This window comes from Geospiza fortis, unplaced genomic scaffold (genome assembly GCF_000277835.1).
Source record: "Geospiza fortis unplaced genomic scaffold, GeoFor_1.0 scaffold130, whole genome shotgun sequence".
Classification (NCBI taxonomy): domain Eukaryota; kingdom Metazoa; phylum Chordata; class Aves; order Passeriformes; family Thraupidae; genus Geospiza; species Geospiza fortis.
In genome coordinates, this window is record NW_005054300.1 from 12541788 (window position 1) to 12562327 (window position 20540).

Sequence of the window (20540 nt, forward strand, 5' to 3'; positions counted from 1 at the left end):
TCAGCAGGACAGAGAGCACATTTCCTTCAGTCTAGTCTGGTACAGAGTACTCAGTCTGTAAAATGCACTGCAGAAAGCACAGTAACTTGATCCACCACTTGCATACAACAACATAATCACTTACCAACATGTATTTCTACTAGTATGGTGGGTCTTGTGCTTGTTTTTTTGGAAAGACTTGTTCCACAAAGAAAGAGACACAAAATGGTTTAAAAACAGTAAGCAGATCCATCTCGTGCCTGCCTCTGTGAGCTTGTCCATGCTAGGGAATGACAGCCATGGCAGCATAATTACCACTGCAGTGAAGCTGAGCAATGACAGGAGTACTGCTGAGCCCCACCCAGCCTGCCCAGAGCCTGTGTTTCCTACTCCACATTCCTACAGGTTGATCAACACCTGAACTTTGCCTGTGCAGACAGGCTAGCTGATGGCATTTGCTGTAATACAGACAGTACTCCCCACAACCTGGCAATTATGTTAGGATAAAATGTGCCTGCTCTTTAACAGGACACAGAAAATAGCGAACTATATGAAAAATCCTGCACTCAAAATGAAAAGGGGAATTTATAACTAATCACTGTATGAAGATCTAATGAAAACAATGCTCAAAATAGGGGAAAATACACTCCATCTTGCCATATGTACTATCTCACATTAAGAAACATGACCCAGAACAGTAGATACAAGAAAGGAAGGCTACAAAAGAGAGACAATTTGTCAAGTAAACTATGTGGGAACGATTTCTGGAATAAAAGGGTTAACAAGAGCAGAGAAAAGGGAGGGAGGGTTTGGCAGCCAAGATTGGGAAACTGTTCCAGGAATACGAGGCAGTAGAAATAAAATGCAAAGCATAACCCTAACCCTAGGCAGAGCAGTAAAAGCAGCCTTGGGCTAAGGCTGGTTGAAAGGAGAAAGCAGTGGAGGAAGCCATGTTGGGGCAGCTCTGTGTTCCCCTTGGGATGCCTTTTGCAGCTGCAGTGTGCCTGGAACTCTGGGCTTTGTGGTTTTCAGGACCCTAACCCTAGGGGAGTGGGAGGGTGAGACAATTGGAGGGATACACAGTGTGTCAGAGGGGAGTAAGAGAAAATGACAGCTCACATTGCTTAAGGAGGCAGAAACGTAGAGGCTAAAGACAGAATTTTCTTATGACATTAGGTCTAGCTTGCCTGCATTTAAAAAAACATAGTTCCTCTAATAACCAAAAGAAACATGGTCTAAAAGGCTCAACAACTCATCTTCAAAGACGAATTCCACCAGAAACAGGCCAGCATGCTTACAGCTTATGCATTTAATGCTGATAGAGGAGGGCTCATACAGTCTGGACCCCTGAAATTCACCATGTCACACAATATTCCAGACACACTGCAACATTACTGCATCCATATCCTGACTAAAGACACTACTGGTTTGGTTGTGAAAAACCTAACACGCTTGCTGTACCTGCTGCATTCATCCCTCTCCTTTGTCCAGAACAAAGCGTTCTGGAGCAATGGAAGGCTAGAGCTACATTATGGAGAGACTAAAGTTGCCTCAACTACATTCCAACAGTGCTTTCTGCCCTTTAAATTGTGAACCATGTCCCACACAGAGACAAAAGTGGTATTAGTTAGCTGAGAGTTTAGATTACCTGAATTAAAGAATAATCTCAAGAAACATTATAAATGCTGAAATCCCAAGTTCAAATGTGCTAATTGATGTTACTGAAGTAACAGGTCCTTTATAGTTTTCAGATCACTTAACACTATATCTTGTGCACGTATGCGATGGGAGAGAAACAACTGCATTTAGCATTCAATTAATTCAAACTCAACTTTGCAGCAACACTATAACTAAATAATTAATGCTTTCTCATAGCCTCAGATTAACACCATACTTCCAGACATGATGTTTTCCTCCTTTTTCTACTCAACAGTGTTGCAAGTGAGAGAGCAAAGACAGTTTGGATCCCAACTCTAATGTTTCCTACCATTCTTCACAAAACACCAGAATAAATAATTTTTAGCTAGATAGCAACTTTGAAGAGCTATGTTACTGAAATATATATAATGATAAACACATTTTAAAATTTTAGACATTAATTTTAGAAGGTAAATACTGAAATGAATTTTAACTCTAATGATTTAGTCTACTTAACTCTCATATAATTAATTTGGTAGCTAGAATATAGAATTATAGAATATAGAATTATAGCTAGAATATAGCTACCATATTTCTATATGGTATATAGAAATATAAAGGTAAAACTTTTTTGGAAGACATACTGTTTTCTTATACAACAAAGAAACGAAGCCTGTAAAATTCAGTGTTCATTATGAATCTGGGTTAGCCTTTCTGCAGTAATTTGAAATGGTTTGACTTTGTCCCCACTCTCCCGTGAAGTGCTAAGTGACTTGCAGAATATCTGTGACTGCAAGTGTTAACAGAAAGCACATTCAGAGGACCTGCTGACATCTTGGTACCTATAGCAAGAATCCTGCCCTAGTGGTTTCATGTTTATTTTTGCCCATATTCCCCACTGCCTGCCTGAATTTTTCCAAACAATTTAGTTGACACGACCAGGCAGCATCATGAGGCAGCTGGATGGAACCCAGCCTCCTCCCTGCTTGCCAGGTGCTGGCTTTGCTGCCTGACCTCCCTCTCAGCTGAGAGGGGCATGGAGAACTGTGCAAATTCACCAGTATCACCCCACCCCTCCTAGGAGAGCAGACCTGAACATCATTCTCTTCCTCAGCCACACAAGGTGACAGTTTGACAAATGCATTGGTCATTTCAGCCTCAGGAAACCCAGGGACACGGCCCTTGGTCTCAAGCCCTGGTGTCCCCGTGCTCAGCCAGGCTGTCCCTGGGCAGCAGTGCCACAGGGTGTGGGTTAAGGATTATCAAGTTTTCAGCCTGAAAATGTGATAACTTTCAGCTTTCTGCTGCCCTCACTCAGCTACTCCAGAGTTAGACAGGACGACTATTTTCTAAGTCCTGCATACATAAACTAAGGGCCCAATTATTGTCCTCTCACCTGAATGCCAATTTCCCAAAGCATTCAGAGAGGAAGACTCCACAGATGAGCTACAGGTGAGGATTCTGTGCTCAAGAGACCAACATTAGAAGTTGCCAGAGAAACTTCAGTGCCCTGTTTGGTTTCTGTCCTTCAGTTTTTGTAGGGTTAGAAGAACAAAAGGACAAACAGCATTATCACGGGAGATGAGACAGGGTGGGACATTAAAATCTCAAATTTCTCTTTGTGCACTGGTCCACAAACAGAAGAAATGGGTTCAAAGAATCTTTGAGACAGTGAGACTTCTTCATGTACTCTCTGGGAGGGAGCCAGACATCATCCTAAATGCTAGGGAGTTCAAGGGTAATGAATTCCCTAGCTGACTTCAGTCCTTTACTCCACTTTTACCTTGATGTGGTTACACATTCCGGAAATCCATCCAGAAAATGGGAATCATATTACACAAAGATGCTGAGCATCAATGCCTCCACAGCACTTTGTGAATGTATCAGAATGAATTGGTATCCTGGTGTTAGCTGGGTAAAACACAAACTTCAAAACAGTGATAAGGGTGGGATTGCCACCACTTGCTGCTCTACTGCAAACACTCCAGAGAACCAGATCTGAGACAGACAAAGTCCAAAATTCTCCATCAGTCATCAATTAGCAGAAGGACTGTAACTCAGCTTGGTTTGCTGACAACAAACCAAGGAAGGGGTGAAAATTCTCTTCCCCTCCACTGCATTTTCCAGGCTCTCATACATTTCCTTTCCTTCACTGCTGTTATTTGCATCAAAACGGGAATCGCATTCATTCAACAAGAGCCACCTTGGAGGTTAAACTACAGGCAGTGACATTTAATTTATTGAGAAGGGGGAAGACAGAGAGTTTATTTTAGGTCAAACTGCTGATATGAAGAATCACCTTAGACTCTGCAAACACTCTGCTAAGAATACAAATAAAGAGGACATATAGGAGGTCCTTTATTTCTATGGGAGAGTTCCACTTCTCTCCACAATGCTAAACAGAGTAGTCCACCAACTGATGGAACATCTGCAGGCTGAATCAATGCCATGAATGCTTCCACCTCAGAAGTAACACCTTATCTTCTACCCCCTGCTCCTTAGGGAAATACAAACCAAACAATCTATCAGTGGGAGACTCTGGAGGTTTTTATTATGTGCTCTCCCCACATTCCCATCTCTCTCCCCAGGAAGACTCTTTGGCCTTTACAGGAATATATTCTGCATTTGAATTTTCAGTATAAAAATGATTTACTTATTCTGAAATGAAGCACACAATATAGAGTGGTCACTAAGCACCAGAAAAAGGCTGAAAAGCTAGGACACACTAAAGCAGAGAGGGGTAAACATCTCTCTTTGGGTTTTTTCAGTTCCAAAAAGGAGGGTCTCTGCATAATCTCAGTTCATGTAAGGGGTATGAAAAAGCAAGACTATGCTGTATTCATACAATACCTAACTTCACAGCCTTTTGTTTGGAGGAAGGCATCACATTGACTGAAAGCAGTTTTTCAAATAGCAAGCTACAAAACCAAATTCCTTTGAGGAATATTTTGCATTAAAAGTGGCTTCATACTTGCAATGCAATATTCCAGCACCAGCCATATTCTAAGAACAATGTGTGCTCCCTCTCCACAAGCCCCTAGGCTGTGCTTGCTGACTCTATAGTGAATTTGTTATTGCCTTAAGAGAGCATTAGATAACGAAGAGCTCAGAGTTTTCCTTTCACTTCGTGCCTGGGCTCATCATAATGTGTGCAAGTAGGATTAGTCTGTAGACCTTCTTTACATGCTCCCCCCCTCCTATTTTCCAACAACCCAACATTTTTTACAAATGAGTACTATTAAAGTGTCTCTTTTGAAACAAGGTTATTGAAACCATCACCTTCTTTTTAGTGTTGCAGAGAATAAGACAAAGGTCCCAGCTTTCAAACATAACTGAATGCTTCTACTACTGCACCAGGTGACTCCTTCACAAAGCATCAGAAAACAGGCACCCCACAGAGCGATAACTACTCTAATACCTGCTCCTGTCCAGCTCTGCTCTACAAGTGGCACTTCACCCTGCTGGAAGAAAAATTCAGCAAGGTCCAGGTGTGAGAGGAGGTACAACAACAGGGACATGTCTTTATACACCCAAGTGGTAACGCCAGGCTGAACAGGGGCCTTGCAATGTGAGCTTAACTGTGCCTTGAGGCAAACGGCTGCTGTATTCCTGAAACGCCTCTGACATGCTGCAGCATTTTACTGTGCCTAACATTGCTCTTCCACAGGAAGGACAGCAGCAGGGTTAACAACTTTCTGTTATGTTTCATCTAAGGTGAACAGTTAATACAGCATTTCCAATGGTTTAGAGAAAAGAGAATGTTTATATTGAAAGATCATTTGTATTTTTAGTAATTTCCTTCAAATCATCAAAGCTGAAAAGCCACATGGGAGGCTGCCTAACAATTCCAGCAGTGATGTAAGATCCAAGATTTTTGTAGTCAGCAGCAACCCTTCAACAGGGTTCTTTGGCTCTCTTGTGGTTAACCACGCCTATCAAAATACACCTTTTCTTTATATCTTTGGGATTCTTGAACTGGATGGCTTATGGAAAGGCCACATCCTAAAACAATATGGAAAAAAATTCACTGCAATTTTAGCTAACCTGAAACATATGACATCACTTAAACAGAGACCATCACCCTTCCTCATCCTTAATGAGCTGAATTTGGGGAGTGAAGGGGAAGGGTAGAGAAGGTAATTGAAAACTGTCTCCTCTTCCATATAGCCACATTTGTGAGGGCAGGTTTTAGATAGCAACAGTCTACACTGTTGCTTACAATGCAGGCTAACCACCTAACTTATTTTTGTTACTTTAAGATGAAAAACCAAAGACCGTTAAGAAAAGAGGCCTGGTGAAAAGTCTCAAGTCTATGCTCCAGGCCATGCTCTTGCTTTCTACATCTGCAGTGTCTGGCCAAATTTCAGAAGCATCTGTACTATTGACATGAATGTCACTGGTTAATAAAAGAATATTTTCAAAGACTCAAATTCTGTTTAATGTGCCTTGACCAGGAGAATGTTAGCTACATGTCAGCTCGAGGATCAAGAAGTTTCTCAATGACCAGAAAAACCCTCAATGTTCCAAGTGAATCTCTTTTCCAAGAAACTAAAAAAATAATGGAAATCAAACACAGTGTTAACCACAGGATCATCATTTACTAGTCTGTGGTTAAAGGAAAAATAATATGTATAAAAATTTCCATTTCTAAGCTTTCATCTTGCTAAATATTAATTAAGCAGAACTACCTTTGCTCTTGAGATGCAAACAAGAATTTAGATTGCTGTGTGACAAAACACTAATAATTGTGGTTTAGTCCTCAGAAAACATGTAAGGCATCATCTGATTTTTAAAATGTTCTCTATATTGGGTCTGATCTTTACAGTGATTTCATCAATTACCAGTATTGCTGATATCTCTTCATCTACCAGTCTAGTAGCCAAGACAATGAAGGTTCAAGGGAGTATCTATTTATAGTGCATCATGAGGAGCAGCCTAGGCAAAGGCGTGCGCAGCTACAACCACCTTCCCCCCTGTGCTACTCAAGTGCATTAATGAGCCACCAGTTCATCACAGGCCAGATTTCATCCTCCTCCAGCACATCTCAGAACATGAATTTAACCCAGCAGCAAGGTTAGATGCAGAGACATTCTGTGGGGAGGGAAAAGGAGAGCAGGGGGAGGCAGAGGAGAAGGAACTAACAAAGAGTTTAATGAGCAAGGAACTAAAGCAGGCATATCAGTATGAGATACAAGCCCTGCCAACTCCACTTAGTGCACTGCCTAATACAGTCACTGAATAGCAGCTCCTCCATCCTCCTCTCAAAGCATTGTCCTTGCAGATAATGACTGGTTAACAAGCAGTCAAACAGCAAGGCATGAAAGAAAACAGTGTTTCCTTGTAACAACCTAGGTACCACTTAGACAAGGAACAGTGAAGATAGGCACGAAGATTCAAATTCCTACCTTTAAAAGTGAAATCCTTACATGCAGTTACTCTATCCAAAGAGGTCAGACAGTCAGCAACCCAAGGAAAGACACAGAGCCAAATGGAAAGCAAGAAAGCCTGAGAGCTGGTCTTCACAAAAATCATACAGTGAGTTGGCCTTTCTGGGGAAGGGCAGCTGGGCTGCACAGTTGGTAGATGGATAAACCATTAGTACCAGCGGCTGCCTTCCTTTTACTCAGTGTTGCCAAAATCTCTCACATTTTGTCAACCTAAGGATGCTGTAATTTTAAGCACAAGCAAAAGGAAAAATATAAATAAATTCATGCTATTAAAAAGAGCACATTAGTGCTGAGCATAAGCACCATTAAATACTAGCTGCTACACCATACTGCAGCTACAGGCAGGTGGTGGGCAAAGCACAGTCCCACATAAACAATCCAAAAGCACAGCTCCCTTCCCCCCAGAATCTATCTTGCCTTGTAGCTCCTCTCTGAAAAGCTTCCATGTCACTCCCTGAAATCTCAGGAACAATGAGAGGAAAGAAGGAAGATGGTGTGCAAAGGAAGGCATGGTCCAGTGCAAAGGAAAGCATGGTCCAGTGCTCAGCTTCTCATGGCACACGGCAGATTCGAGATGCGACTCAGGGTGGGAACAGCTCCTCCATTCCTCTCTCCTCTTACACACTGTGCATCTAATCACAGTGGGGCGTTGAACTCCATTTGCACGGCAGACAATGGGATCTGGCAGCAGTTCAAAGGCATTTATAGCAAAGTGACTGAACAAGCTCACTGCTGGCGCAGGCAGGCAAGCACGCAGAGCGCCCCACTTCCCTCCCTGTCACTACTCAGGCTGCAAAGGCAGGTGCTGCACCATGGGCAGCCAGCTCTCCTTTTGTGGCAAGAGTGAAGGAGGAAACCAAAAAGGTGCCCCCACCAAGAACAGCGGCACCTAAACCCACATCAATAAGGTACAGGGAGGTGGGGAGTGAGTGGGGGAAGAGGAGGGACAGGGAGACAGAGAAGAGAGAGGCTGGCAGGCAGAGGGAGAGCAAGCAGGCAGGCGAAGGGGAGAGCGAAAAAAGGGAGCCCACAGACAGCAGTGCCTGGCACCCTGACAGCCTGCTGCCAGAGTTCATCTTCTGAAGCTGTCACGGGTTTATGGATGCCTCTAGACTGACAAGATGACAAGATGAGAGAAACTACACTCAGAAAATGTATTCAGCAGCAGTAAATTGCTTCTCTTGCCCTAATGTGGTTTGCAGCTTCACTCAGGGAACTGATCTCATTTGGGGCGGTGCAGGGAGCAAATCAACTATGTATATTCAGACACTATTATTGGAATCTGGAGACTGGAATAAATCTACAGAGGGACAAAGAAAAATCACCTTCTTGTGCACCACTAATAAAAAATTAACATGTTAAAAGAACAAATACATAAATCTCAGATTATGCTCTGTCCCTGTGTAAGCACTTTTGGTAGCAATGGTTGGGGGGTCGGGCAGGAGCTAAATTCCTGAAAGCCTGGCACAAGAGGGGCTCTCTACTTCAAAAGGTGACAGGAAACGGTGCTGTAGAGAAGCAGAGAGACAGGCAGGAAAGGAGGCACTTCCTACCACAGCAGCATACTCTGCTCTTCAAAGATGCAATGCCCCAGGTATGCTCAAAGTTGTATCCTTTCCCAGTCAGGGTTTGGGAGTAGAGGGTTTTCAGACAGGATGACATACTAGCACACATCTCTAGAGGGGTTCCTATAACAGGAGCTGACAGTGCACAGCAAACACTTCTGTAGTAAGACAGGGCAACCTTAATGCAATGGAATGTTACAGGGTAGTAGAGAGCACTCTGGAAGAGCCCCGAATCTCACTGATTCATCAAGTGCCATCTCTGTTGTAAAGTGAAAAAAATCAGAAACAAGGGTCAAGTACCAGGCTCTTGGGTTTACCTACTATGATTTAACCAGCTTTTGTAGAATGTCCAGCTTTAAGGTCTGCCTCAAAGATATTTCCTACTGTCTCATTGTTTTAGCAGGACAAAAAAAAAAAAAAAACCTGGAAGCTAAGGTAGAAAATGTTTTTAAATGCTTATTAAGAGTAAGTTACTTTCCTTTTGAATTAACAATAAAACTCACAATAGGTTTTTTTTCTGTCCTACAATGGCACAAAGATTTGCTCAGTGTTTTTTAATCCTAGAAGATACATTACAAATACATTACATTACCTTATATTACAAAAAAAAAAAAAAAAGCACAAATTCTCAAATTCTTCACTGAAGTATTTCAGAAAGGAAAGCACATAGCCACAAAGATATTTATTCCTAAGAGGCAAATAAAAGACGAGGTGCTGAGGGATAAGGATTACACACATAAAACTAGGGCTGCTGTTCTAATCAATCAATTAAAGATAAATTGAAGTTGAGCACCTTTGAAAAATGTTGTTTCCACATCTAAGAGAGGAGACAATTCTCTATTTTGCTCATTCAAAAAAAATCATCTCACATACATGTCATGCTACAATGCAGCACTGCGAATCTGCAAGCCTTTGTGAACTGCAGATGGATAATGCTGACAAAAATTTTCGAATAATCATAACCTAAAACCATTACATTTTTTAGCTCCCAGTAAACAAACGCTTTCCATTCAAGCTGCAGTATGCAAACAGCAGATGTTGGAAATCTCTTGATACTCCACTAATCAGAAAGATGACAGAAAATTCTGACTCCACACAACAAAGAACCAGTTTTTAGAATAACTGAGATTTTCATGATGGGTTGCCACTATACACTTAATACACCTTTCTCCAGTCTCCAGTGTTATAGAGATTCAGGCTTACTGGACACTTGCTGGTAATCTTTTCAAATCTATTAGTTTAGAAAACATTAGAAAGAAGAATTACTACTGATCCATATACATGAAGACAATTAACTTTTGCTCACTGCCTCAAGTCACAACTTCAGTATTTCTCTCAAATGCTAGACTTCCTCTTCTTCATCCTCCTTAACCAAACCTCCTGCCCTTTCCCATGCCCCACCAACTCCCACAACTATTCCACAGTGTCCCCTAGATCAATGGCAACCAGAGGAATAACTTAGCCCAACTGAGGTTAAGCACCATTTAGGGGCAAGTACATGAACTATGTCTTCGTGCTAGCAGGTAGTTCTGGTGAGATTTCAATGGTATTTTTCTACACAGTTCAGTCCTAATTACCCTGCCATAACACAGTAACATAGCTCTGCACAGTGTCGGTTTGTGGTGATCTTTTCCAAAGAGCCCTGGAAATAAAGGGGGAAATTACGAATATTGCTACCAGTCAACAAACAGTCTCTACTGCTGCTCAATTTAAGGACAGTCTCCCCTTGCAGGCAGCTTCCCAGTCATTGGGATAACCCTGTAGGTCTTTCAATAACATGCCCAGTGCTGACTGTGATATACAAGGTCTTTCTGACACTACTGCACGATCTTTATATTTGCTACTCAATGGATTTTAATCACAGATACAGCAGAGGCACAACTGCAGAATTATACAACACCAGAGCAGTGGGTCTCCACCGGAATCAGCAGATTACTTCTGAGGGGTCCAAGAAAATATTACCTAGAAAATCAAGCCAATCCTCAGAAGCTTTAATTCTGTGTAAAGATGTCAGTATCTTCATTAGGTAATATTTTTTTAGATCTGTGAATTAAAACAGATTGAAAAAGTAATTTTTGTGAGGGTAATGCCCAGAAAAATGAAAACAAATTCAAAATATCTAGTCATGATTCAGATGAAGTCTCTCTTCTGTCACTGGCTGAAATTGTGCATGCTGCAGTATTTATGGACCAGCCAGTATCTTTCCTCTACTTCTAATACCTGGAAATAATCTGGAAAACTCATCTAAAAATCAGAACTAAACAACTCAAAGAAATAAAAGTGTCTTTTAGAGTCCCTACACCTTAAGAAACAATCATGGTTTTTACAAAAATGTCAACAGTATTTGCAGTATTTCTACCTCACCAGGGTCATACTATATAATGGCGTAATTTCTAAGATGTTGATAAAACCCAAGCTGTTTGCTGTGTTTTGTATCAGCTTAAAAGAGCACATGATACCAAGGTAAATATGTTTCAACTAAGTGGCCTTAGATTGTAAATAGCCCACTCTTGAAACATTAAACAAAAAAACCAGTAAAATTCGACTGTCCAAGCAAATCTGCTTACAGACATATACTGAAATCCTAACTTCATGAAGCAGGACACTTGATAATCCTCTTGGATGCCTCTCATTTACTGAGCTATACTGCAATGTTTACTGGAATTTTCATGAAGACTTTAAACAGCTGGACAAAACACATTTTTCATGCCCTGCCATGCTCAAAGGGTATGTTTTTCTGTTACATGTTTTCCAAAATACCTCAGGTTTATTATGCTTTTCACACTGATTACACTTGAGAAACAGTCAAGGCCTAAATGGTTCTGGCTTCCATGACATAGGAAGCCATGTGCTTGTTTAGCTTACATTATTTGAAATTTTTTTCTTGATCAAGTCTTATTTGTAAGCCATCATACACAATAGCACTAATATTTCTATCTTAAACTCCAGACAGAAATACACAAGAAATCTAGAATGGTTTATGGTAAAGTGCCAAGTAAAACTTACCCAAATTCTTCAGACACACACACACACACCTTCCCCATCCCCAGTCTACCCTGTTCACAGATCTTGTCACTCCAGGGCTCTGTCCACCATCTCACTAACTCACTTTACCATATTTACAGCTGAAGATAACACACAGGATATAATGTAGCCAGTCCCATAAATCTTGAAATTCTCCCTGAAGCCAGTGAAGACCAAACACATTTGTGTGTAAATTTCCCTGAAAAAATACCAGCAAAGATAGGTTACTATTGAGGTACTTAAATACTGCACCTAGTAGCTGAAAAAAAGTTTATTTCCTTTGAGCTTCTCCATTCTTCCTCACCCAAATATTGATACAGAATATGTATTACCTTAGCTCTTTTCAAAAAGATAGTTGGGCACAACTCAGACTTTCTAGGGATCACTAAGGGAGAAGGTAAAACTTCTCATGCACCTTAGCAGCTATGGAAGGGATAAAAGATTCAAGGATGGACTTAACCCAGCCAATATCTGCTTGTTAACAGAAGAACAGTTTCCTCTCCTGAATTTCCTCTTTAACTAAGCATAACAGAGATCCACCCCAAAGCACAAGGAAGACTACAATTAAACCCAACAAGCGCTTATTGCCTTAACATGCCATGTGAACACTGCCAGAATGGAGGCCGGGATTGGGCTGAGAAAGGAGATCGACTTTGCAGACTTGAGCAGGTAGCATCTCTTCAGCTTCAGTCAAGTCATTTTATTTGCACATATTTTGGTAAATTTCTAGCTGGCTTGAATGTTCATGTCGCCACTGGTGAAATCTACCCTACCTGAAATTCAATCAAAGACAGTAATGTCATATTATCCTTTTTTGTACTGGCACTGAAATAGAAAACAAGAGTGGTTCTTGAAAAGGTCCTTCTTGCCACTCTGGTTGTAGTTGATGTTGGAATTAAGAGTGGAAACAAAACAAAGCAAAGCAAACAAACAGCAAAAGGTTTGTATCCTAAAAATTCACCTCTGTCTCTAACAGCAGGAGACAAGTGAACCACTATCCACCCCATTTGGAATGAGTGCCTATCCAGCAAGGCAACAGTTTCTGAAGCCAGAATAAACATGTGAGTGAAAACTCTTTTCTTTTTCTTCAGTGGAACAAAGAGGCTTTGTAATTGATACCAGTTATATAATTAAAATTCGTGTGAGATGGCAATAGAGGGAACAAGCAACCTTTCATCCCATTAAGGAACTAAAGGTGTCAGTACCTGAGGGCACCATCAGCCTTTGACGACATGGACAACTGTCAAGTGGACTCCATGCACTCCCTCTGCACCCTGATTTAAAGCTGGGCCTGGCCCCCTGCTCTCTGCCTGAACTTTGCTGCAGGTATACCTGTCTGCAGCCCTGCCTCTGGCTTCAGCTCCTGGATTGACTTAGGCTGTAGGAAGCTCTTCTTCTGGGAAGATCCCTCATATATATGGTGTAACTTGAACCCAGTTCTGTCCTTGGCCCTGTCCCTGGGTGGCCTTTGGACCCACGATGCTTCTCTGACTCCAACCATGTCTTAAACTCCTGGATGGAACCTCATTGCTCCCTCTTAGGTGGGAGTGTCAACAAACTCTGTCACTAGGAGCCAGCTCTGCCTGCCATACTCAGACCCTGTGGAACTGTGCCCCATCAGTGGCGGCACTGCTGCACTGGGGTCACCCTTGCCTTCTGACTTGCCTCAGCTCCTAGCTCGTGCTGTGCCCTCACAAGAGGCTGATGCATAGCGGTCGCAGGAACAAATTTAAAAATCAATGGAAGCAATATTCATCTCTTAACTGTCAGCCGCCCAGGTCTTTTCTGGGAAGCCCTCCAAGTTGTCCGTAATCAAAACCTAAGTTGATTTCTGAAGCCTTTAAGCATGGCCTTCAGACAGACCTTGGCAGTTTGGTGTGGGCCTTGGACCAACACCTTTAATACCAGATACAGTAAATAAAATCTGAGAGACTAACAGAGTTTTGCAATATATTAAGCACACGAATAATTCTGTGAAAGAAGGTGAAATAAAGGAAGAATATGCATCTGCATTTATAGAAGAAACCTAACAATAATGTGTTACTTTTAATCTTCCATGTTAAGGGAGGGGAACAGCTCTTAATATATTGAACGCAGCATTCCCCAGCTATGATATTAATTTAAAATGCATGATGAACAGGGTAAAAAGGGTCAGAGTTAAGCCATTCAATTGACAAATAGATGATACATCCAGAAGGGAGGAACATGCCTTCACAAAGGACCCTAAGTCATGCCCTTCTGCTTTGTAATTAATTATTTGTTTCTGTTCAGCTGTGCTCACATTTCTTATCTCACAGATCTCCAAAGCCCACTTGGGGACAAAGCATGTTTAAATGGAGGAAAGGATAACGAGGTTAGTGGGTATGGCTATGCAGGTTGCTAGTCTTACATGGTCTTTACCCTTCATAGTGCTTACAATTTCAGGTAGTTAATTAATTTTTGTATTAATCTTTAATACTTGACAGACTCATCTTCAGCAATGGCCAATCCTTAAAAATGATGTAAATTGCAACTGGCAAAAATCCACTATGATTGTGCCAGTTCTCAAGCATCAGACCAATAAGCTAATTAAAATGTTTAAAACTAAATCCTGTCCAAGGACTAGAATTCATCCCTATTGAAAAAATGTGGCACAATGTCATGAAGACACACTATTTAAATAAACTAGCACACCTCCAGAGATGTTTCAATGACAGCATCTCTTTGATAATATCAGGTCAATTCCACAAAGTTTCAGAGGAACTGGCTTACTGCAACCTGCTCCAGACATGGAGATGAAGAACTGGTGACTGCAAAGGTGACTGACCTGGCAGACAAATCCTTATTAGAACCAACTAATAAAACAAACACAGTTAGGAACTAGAAAAAGTTAAAATATAATAGAAGAGAAAAGAAGTTATTTGCCCCTCTATTTCTGCTACAACTGAACGGAACTGAGATATCTCACAGGAAAATAAAGACTTTTGGGAAAATAAATGTTTTTTGAAAAGTATGCTACAGGCATTTTGGCATTCCCTTTCTGTAATTTAACTGTGGGATATTGCTGGCATAGGCAGGAAGCATTAAGACATTAGTCTTAAGCAGTTAGTAAGTATTGCTAAGGATGAACTAACCATGTACTAGTACAAGGAAAGCCTAAATTCCACTTTTAAATTAATAATAACTTTAATTTTCCAATAACTCTGCTTTTATGTAGAATAAAATGGATTCTGCATGGACTACCTGGCTGTATATTCTACCTGCATGGTCCCCTTTCCATCTCCTATAATTTCTACATTTCTGCTGTCTTTCCCATTTTCTACCCTTTGTGTCAATGAAATCAGTGGTGTAGTAGCAATTTACTGTGGCTCTACCTTAAGTCAAACATTGCTCTCCCTTTGCTCCTCTAGCCATGTTGTCACATACACATTGACACTAGCAGAACACAAGAAGTGTTCCATTAATGTTTTGACTCTTTAACTTATTATAAATATCTATCAATTTCACATGTGAAAGTTACACCAAATGCTCTGGAAGTACATCACTCTTCAAGCTGAGTAGAATGCTAATGTGGTCACTACACTCATTCTACTCCATGTCAAATTTTGTGCAATTTATTCTTTTTAAAATCTTGAGTTTGCAAACTTAGCTGCAGCTTCTTTTACCAGTTTACTCTTCACAAGAATGTACTGCAAGTATACAAACATGTATCACACATTTCAAGTAATTTTTGTTCCTTTACTAGTCTCTCTGCAAATATCACCTGCAAAACTGATAAAAAGCTTACAGGAGACAAGATTAAGTACTTGAATCACACTGGAATGAGCTATGATAACAGGGTCACACCACCTACATAGGTCATACCTCTCTTCCAAAATCCTTTTATCCAACCAAGGCCTAAGGAATCTTGTCCACATGTCTCTAGAAAACTCAGGGTTAGGCTTGTGAAAAAGCATAAAGCTGCAGTGTGAGTGGCTGCCAAAAGAAAGTGGGACCTGGGTGGCAATCAGCCTGGGAAGAAATCTTTCATTTGGGCAACAGTATCAGAGCCTTAACAGGAAAATTCAGTAAAGTTCAGCTTCTGGTCGACATACAAAGGAATTTAGAATTGTAGCATACGTAGGGCTCGAAGAGCCCAAAGTCTTTGTTTCAGCATATCCACCTTTCCTTTCCTCACCACCTCAGCTACTGTACACTGGAACTCAGCACTAAGCACCAGCTCTGTAATCTCCTTTCTATAAACCCAGGCTACATGCCTAAGTCATGAGCTGTTCCATCCCCCCATCTCTGCCCCACATTTTCTGCACAGTCAAAGCCATAGTGGTCTACTCATAAAAAGTAATCTGAGAAATCCATACAACACTCTTTAAGGCATGAAAAAGTATTTCAATCAGATTTGTTCAGCACAGATACAGAACTAAACCGTCTCTGTTCTTTCCAAGAAAACAATCTAAGAACCTTTCACTGGACCACATCATCTGTCTTTCTACTGCACTGATTGTAGGAACTTTCACTTCTAAGACAGGATTAACACTTCTGTAAGTATATTAGCACCCGAAAATCATAAATATTACAGGAGGCTGAATCTCTGCAAGTTTTCCATCAGACAACTTGGCAGAACAGTGCTTTTTTTTTGCTACATTAGAGTGCAGTATTCAAACATATATACTAAATAAACTCCACAAGAATAACCTTCCCTCACTATTCATCCAGACAGAAATGAGGGGGGAAACAAAGTAGGACTCCTTTCCTTCAGCACAGAATTTTGACCAATCCAGTATTTCTATTTTTAATTTTTAATTACATTTATGATATTTCCTGTGGGTTTAAGTCATGAATGCAGTTCCAGTATGCTGGGAGCAACATAAATAGTTATTCCCAAAGGGATCTTACAGCTGTTATGCACGGGTCAGAGACTCTGTGAAACGCAAAATCTGAAACTTTAAAAGCTTTTTAGCCCACATCCTTCCCATTTCTTTTCAAAGGCAGAGTTAATGGATAATGAATGACATTGCCCCAAATTTTGCCCAGAAGGTATGGAAGTAGTAACTCTATCTAAATAAAGTAATATTTAGCAGTAAGCAACCCAGTAAGCAACCCAGTCGTATCACAGTATTGCAGTCCCAGAACTGCATCAGAAATTCCTTCCTGATCTAAATTAACTCATCTGCCACTTTATGCTGACAACTGTACAACTGAAGACCAGAGACATGAAATTGTTTCCTCTGCAACTCTTTATAGAGGGGTGAAAGAGAGTGCAACTTTACTCTGCAACAAAATAGTCTAGCCCCCTCCTAATCCATAGCTATTTTCTGACATGAGACTGCTCAGGAGGACCTGAGGCCTTCCCCTCACCAAATCTGAATATTTCAGTCCATAAAAATGCAAAAGATTGTGCACTTACCTTTGATCACAGCCGGGTGAAGGAAAATACTCATCAGTTGCTTCACTCAGGAACAAGGTTCTGTTAAAAAAAAAAAAAAAAAGAGACAAAACAAAATTTTCCCTCTCCCTCTTCCCTAAGTTAGCCTTCAGCAGTGTTGGTAAACATTTACTTAGCAGGAACACCTTCGCTCTCCACAACCAAGGTAATGATTACATTACACTAAACAGGGCATGAGGACAGATGGAGGCCATGACAACAGCCATGTTGGCAATGACTAGACAATGACACAGGGCTGCACTGCAGCAACCTCAACTGTGCATGAGTGAGAAAGTGTGGGGCAAGATGAGAAATGAAAAATGCAGGGGGGGAAAAATCCCCCAGTCAACAAACCAGGAATCTGGATTTAGAACCACAAAGGAAAAAGAAAGCTCACAGAACAAGCAAATTCAGTATGAGCTGAGAGAACTGGAAATGCCAGCACAATCTGAATGGGATTTCTCACACCTGTTCATTAATACTGTCGTCTTTGAAACAACCAACAAAGCAAATTATAACATGTTACCTTCTTTTGTCTTAGCCACAGCTAAATCAGTTCAGTAAAACTTCAATGGTGTGACAAAGTTTGTGTAGTTTATTCCCAAAGCCTCCAAAATTAGGTATACTGTGAAATAAAAACAAGCCACCCCAAGGAGGGAGTCACGCCCTCCTCCACACCTCTGCCTGGCTGACGATCACAGGGATGGCAGTGCTCTGTGAAGCAGCTGAAGCTCAGGAAATGTGTCTGTGTACACATACACACCGAGACAGGCACACAGAGCAGCTGGCCAGGGAGGGCGTCTCAAGAGTCACCAACACCCCCAGGGAGGGCACAGACTAGACTGCTATAATTTTACTATACCTGTTGGACAGCCTCTGAAATTGGATCTTTCACATCAGGTACCTCTGTAGCCTTCCAGTTCACACTGACCCTGATTCAGCAAAAAGTTCTGACCTTTGAGTTGCCAATAATCTTTAATACCTCTACAGCCAATTACTGAACAAGAACCACACTTGCCCTGCCTGTAAATATAATGAAGCACACCCAGCTCTCTGCCTTCCTCACATAATTACAAAAGCAAAAGTTTCTCCTTTTTCCTGGTTAGATAAAGATTAGTTTAGTAAAAAAACCACCTATCCTTTTGCAGGATACAATTTTTCTCTTTTCTTTTGATCCATAATTCTTATCTTCCTTCATTAAATAGTTTGAGAAAGCAGAATAAGAAGCCCTTCATGCCTGGCCTCCGCAGATCCCAAAACACCAGGGTAAACATCAGAACAGCCAGATGAAACCACAAAACAACTAAACTACAGAAGATGTGAATGTTTGATTCCACTGTAAAAAGAACTGACAACTAAAGAAATGTTTTTTTCACAGTACAATCCCGTGAGAATCATTGAGAAAAACAGTCAAATTAGGAAGTTAATTATTAGCAGAATCTATAAAATTCTACCCTAATGGTAGTCGGTAAGACCCACACAAGCAGATACATCAACACCCAGCTACTAGCATTTAATAGAAGTTTCCCATAGGGGTTGGCTCTCTGTTTCACTGCAAAGTATCTTGCACTCTCTGGTGTAAACTATTATCAAGATGCTGATTTGGAACAAGATACAGTATCACTCTGATCTAGTTGATTTTACTTTCCAGAATACAGAAAACTTGAAAAAACCCAAAAGGATTAGCAGATAGCAAATGCAGGGGAGATGCTCAGAGGGGAACATAAGTTTCAAATAATTTTGTCTTCAGCTTTTAAAAATTCAACTTACTCCTGCTTACAGAAACTCAGAAAACTGTTATAGGAAGGAGGTGAAGAAACTGCTCTTTGTGCCAATTTTCCACTAAGGCATGTCAAAACAGATACAAGTAGAAATGCAACAGAGCCTGGTAAGAAGGGGGCAGAATTTAATGCCGGCTGAATGGTGTAACAGGGAATTTAAACTGAACGCAATAATTGATAAGTGATTAAACACAAAGAACAGAGCAATATTATCAACCAGACAGAAAAATCTATCAGTAAAATAGACTGGACTTGGCCAAATCTGATTTCATGACAAGATTTATTTTACAGAACCTCAATTAAAGGAGTGGTTTAATGCAAGATGAAAGGGATGACACTGTTGTTGTTTCCACAGAAAGCCAAGTGAGGTGGCAAAAAACTTACCTAATGATTTCCCATTTCCCTCCTCCATACATACTCTTGTGCCTATGTCATCCCTGAGAAGCAAACAGATCTGTATGTTTGCAAAGCCCTCAGCACAAAGTGAACATTACACCATTATCAACAGCTGCTTAATACCAGCTCCCAAATGCTGAACAGAAGAGGCAACCCCACATTTCATCTCTAGGCATCAAAGCATTTACTAATGGAAACGAAACTCTGCCTAGCACACAATCAAGTGATTTTGGAAGGATGTCATTAACTCTAGAAGCATCATACCTTTTCCCATGTTTGTATTTACTTGCAAATTCACCAGCCATAACAGTGGAGTGGGAAAGCTCAGGAGCTTGTGTGCCAGCCAGGCAGGCTCCTGCAGGAACTCCTGTTAGTCAGGGTGTGTACCATACAGAGACTCAATAAGCAGTGACATTTGTATTTCTGACAGCTTTATTTCTTCAAACACCAGTCACACTGGAAGTTTCACTTTACTTTTTTGCTCCAGAATAAAGGCCAAATCTCAGTATAACAGATGCTGCCTGAAAATCCCATGACACATATGAGAGCACGTGTGTGGTCCCCCTTCACCATTACAAGATAAAACGGCTTTCAGGAAAATGAGAAGGCTGCTTGGTTTTTTTAAGCATAAAAACCTTAATATTTACACTAATCAAATATAACAGGGTCTTCTTAGTCAGAAGAATACCATTCACATAGCAGCCCAACCAGGCAGAACTATTTTCCCATTAAGATCGTATCCTCAGTCTGGGCAAACAATCCAAGTCACACTAGACAGACAACACTTCTACCCTGTATGTCTCTGTAGTAATTACACCAAAGAAACACAACTGTCCTTAGCTTAAAAATATTAATCATTTTAAAAGCCCAAAGCACAGCAAAAATATACAATGATAAAGCATACATGGGGAAAAGAGAATATAGCTTGATGTAGTGAAAACATGCAAATATTTACAGGAATATGAGAATAGAAGGAAATACAGAAATAGAGAGTAGGACACAGAATAGGAAGCCCTACTTACAAAATGGTGGAAATTTTAGTTAATTTTCGCCAAAAAATAGAATTCAGAATAGAAACCACAGCCACTTAAGGTCTGTATTCCTTCAACAAATACTTTATAAGAATTGTGCAGTTTTACAGTTCAAAGCTGCAAAAAGATGAGCAAAGACAGGGTTGGCTTTCCAGTGGTTATAGGAAGTAAGTATGGATGGGCTGCAGCAATCAAACTGGAAAAAAGGAAAATATACATAGAGAAGGAGAAGAGGAAAGACAAAGCTATCTGGGAATGAGTGAAACCAAGGAACAATT

The 20540-nt window shown here is 40.8% G+C and overlaps 1 protein-coding gene across 2 annotated transcripts in view; it reads right to left on the minus strand.

The window, feature by feature from the left end:
* Window positions 1-20540, minus strand: part of NDST2 (N-deacetylase and N-sulfotransferase 2) — a 101859-nt gene that overhangs the window by 33623 nt on the left and 47696 nt on the right. For both annotated transcript variants that reach the window (XM_005417233.2, XM_031063628.1), the window contains exon 2: window positions 17037-17096. The gene's annotated coding sequence lies outside the window, so the exon portion shown is untranslated. The remainder of the gene's footprint in view (window positions 1-17036; window positions 17097-20540) is intronic.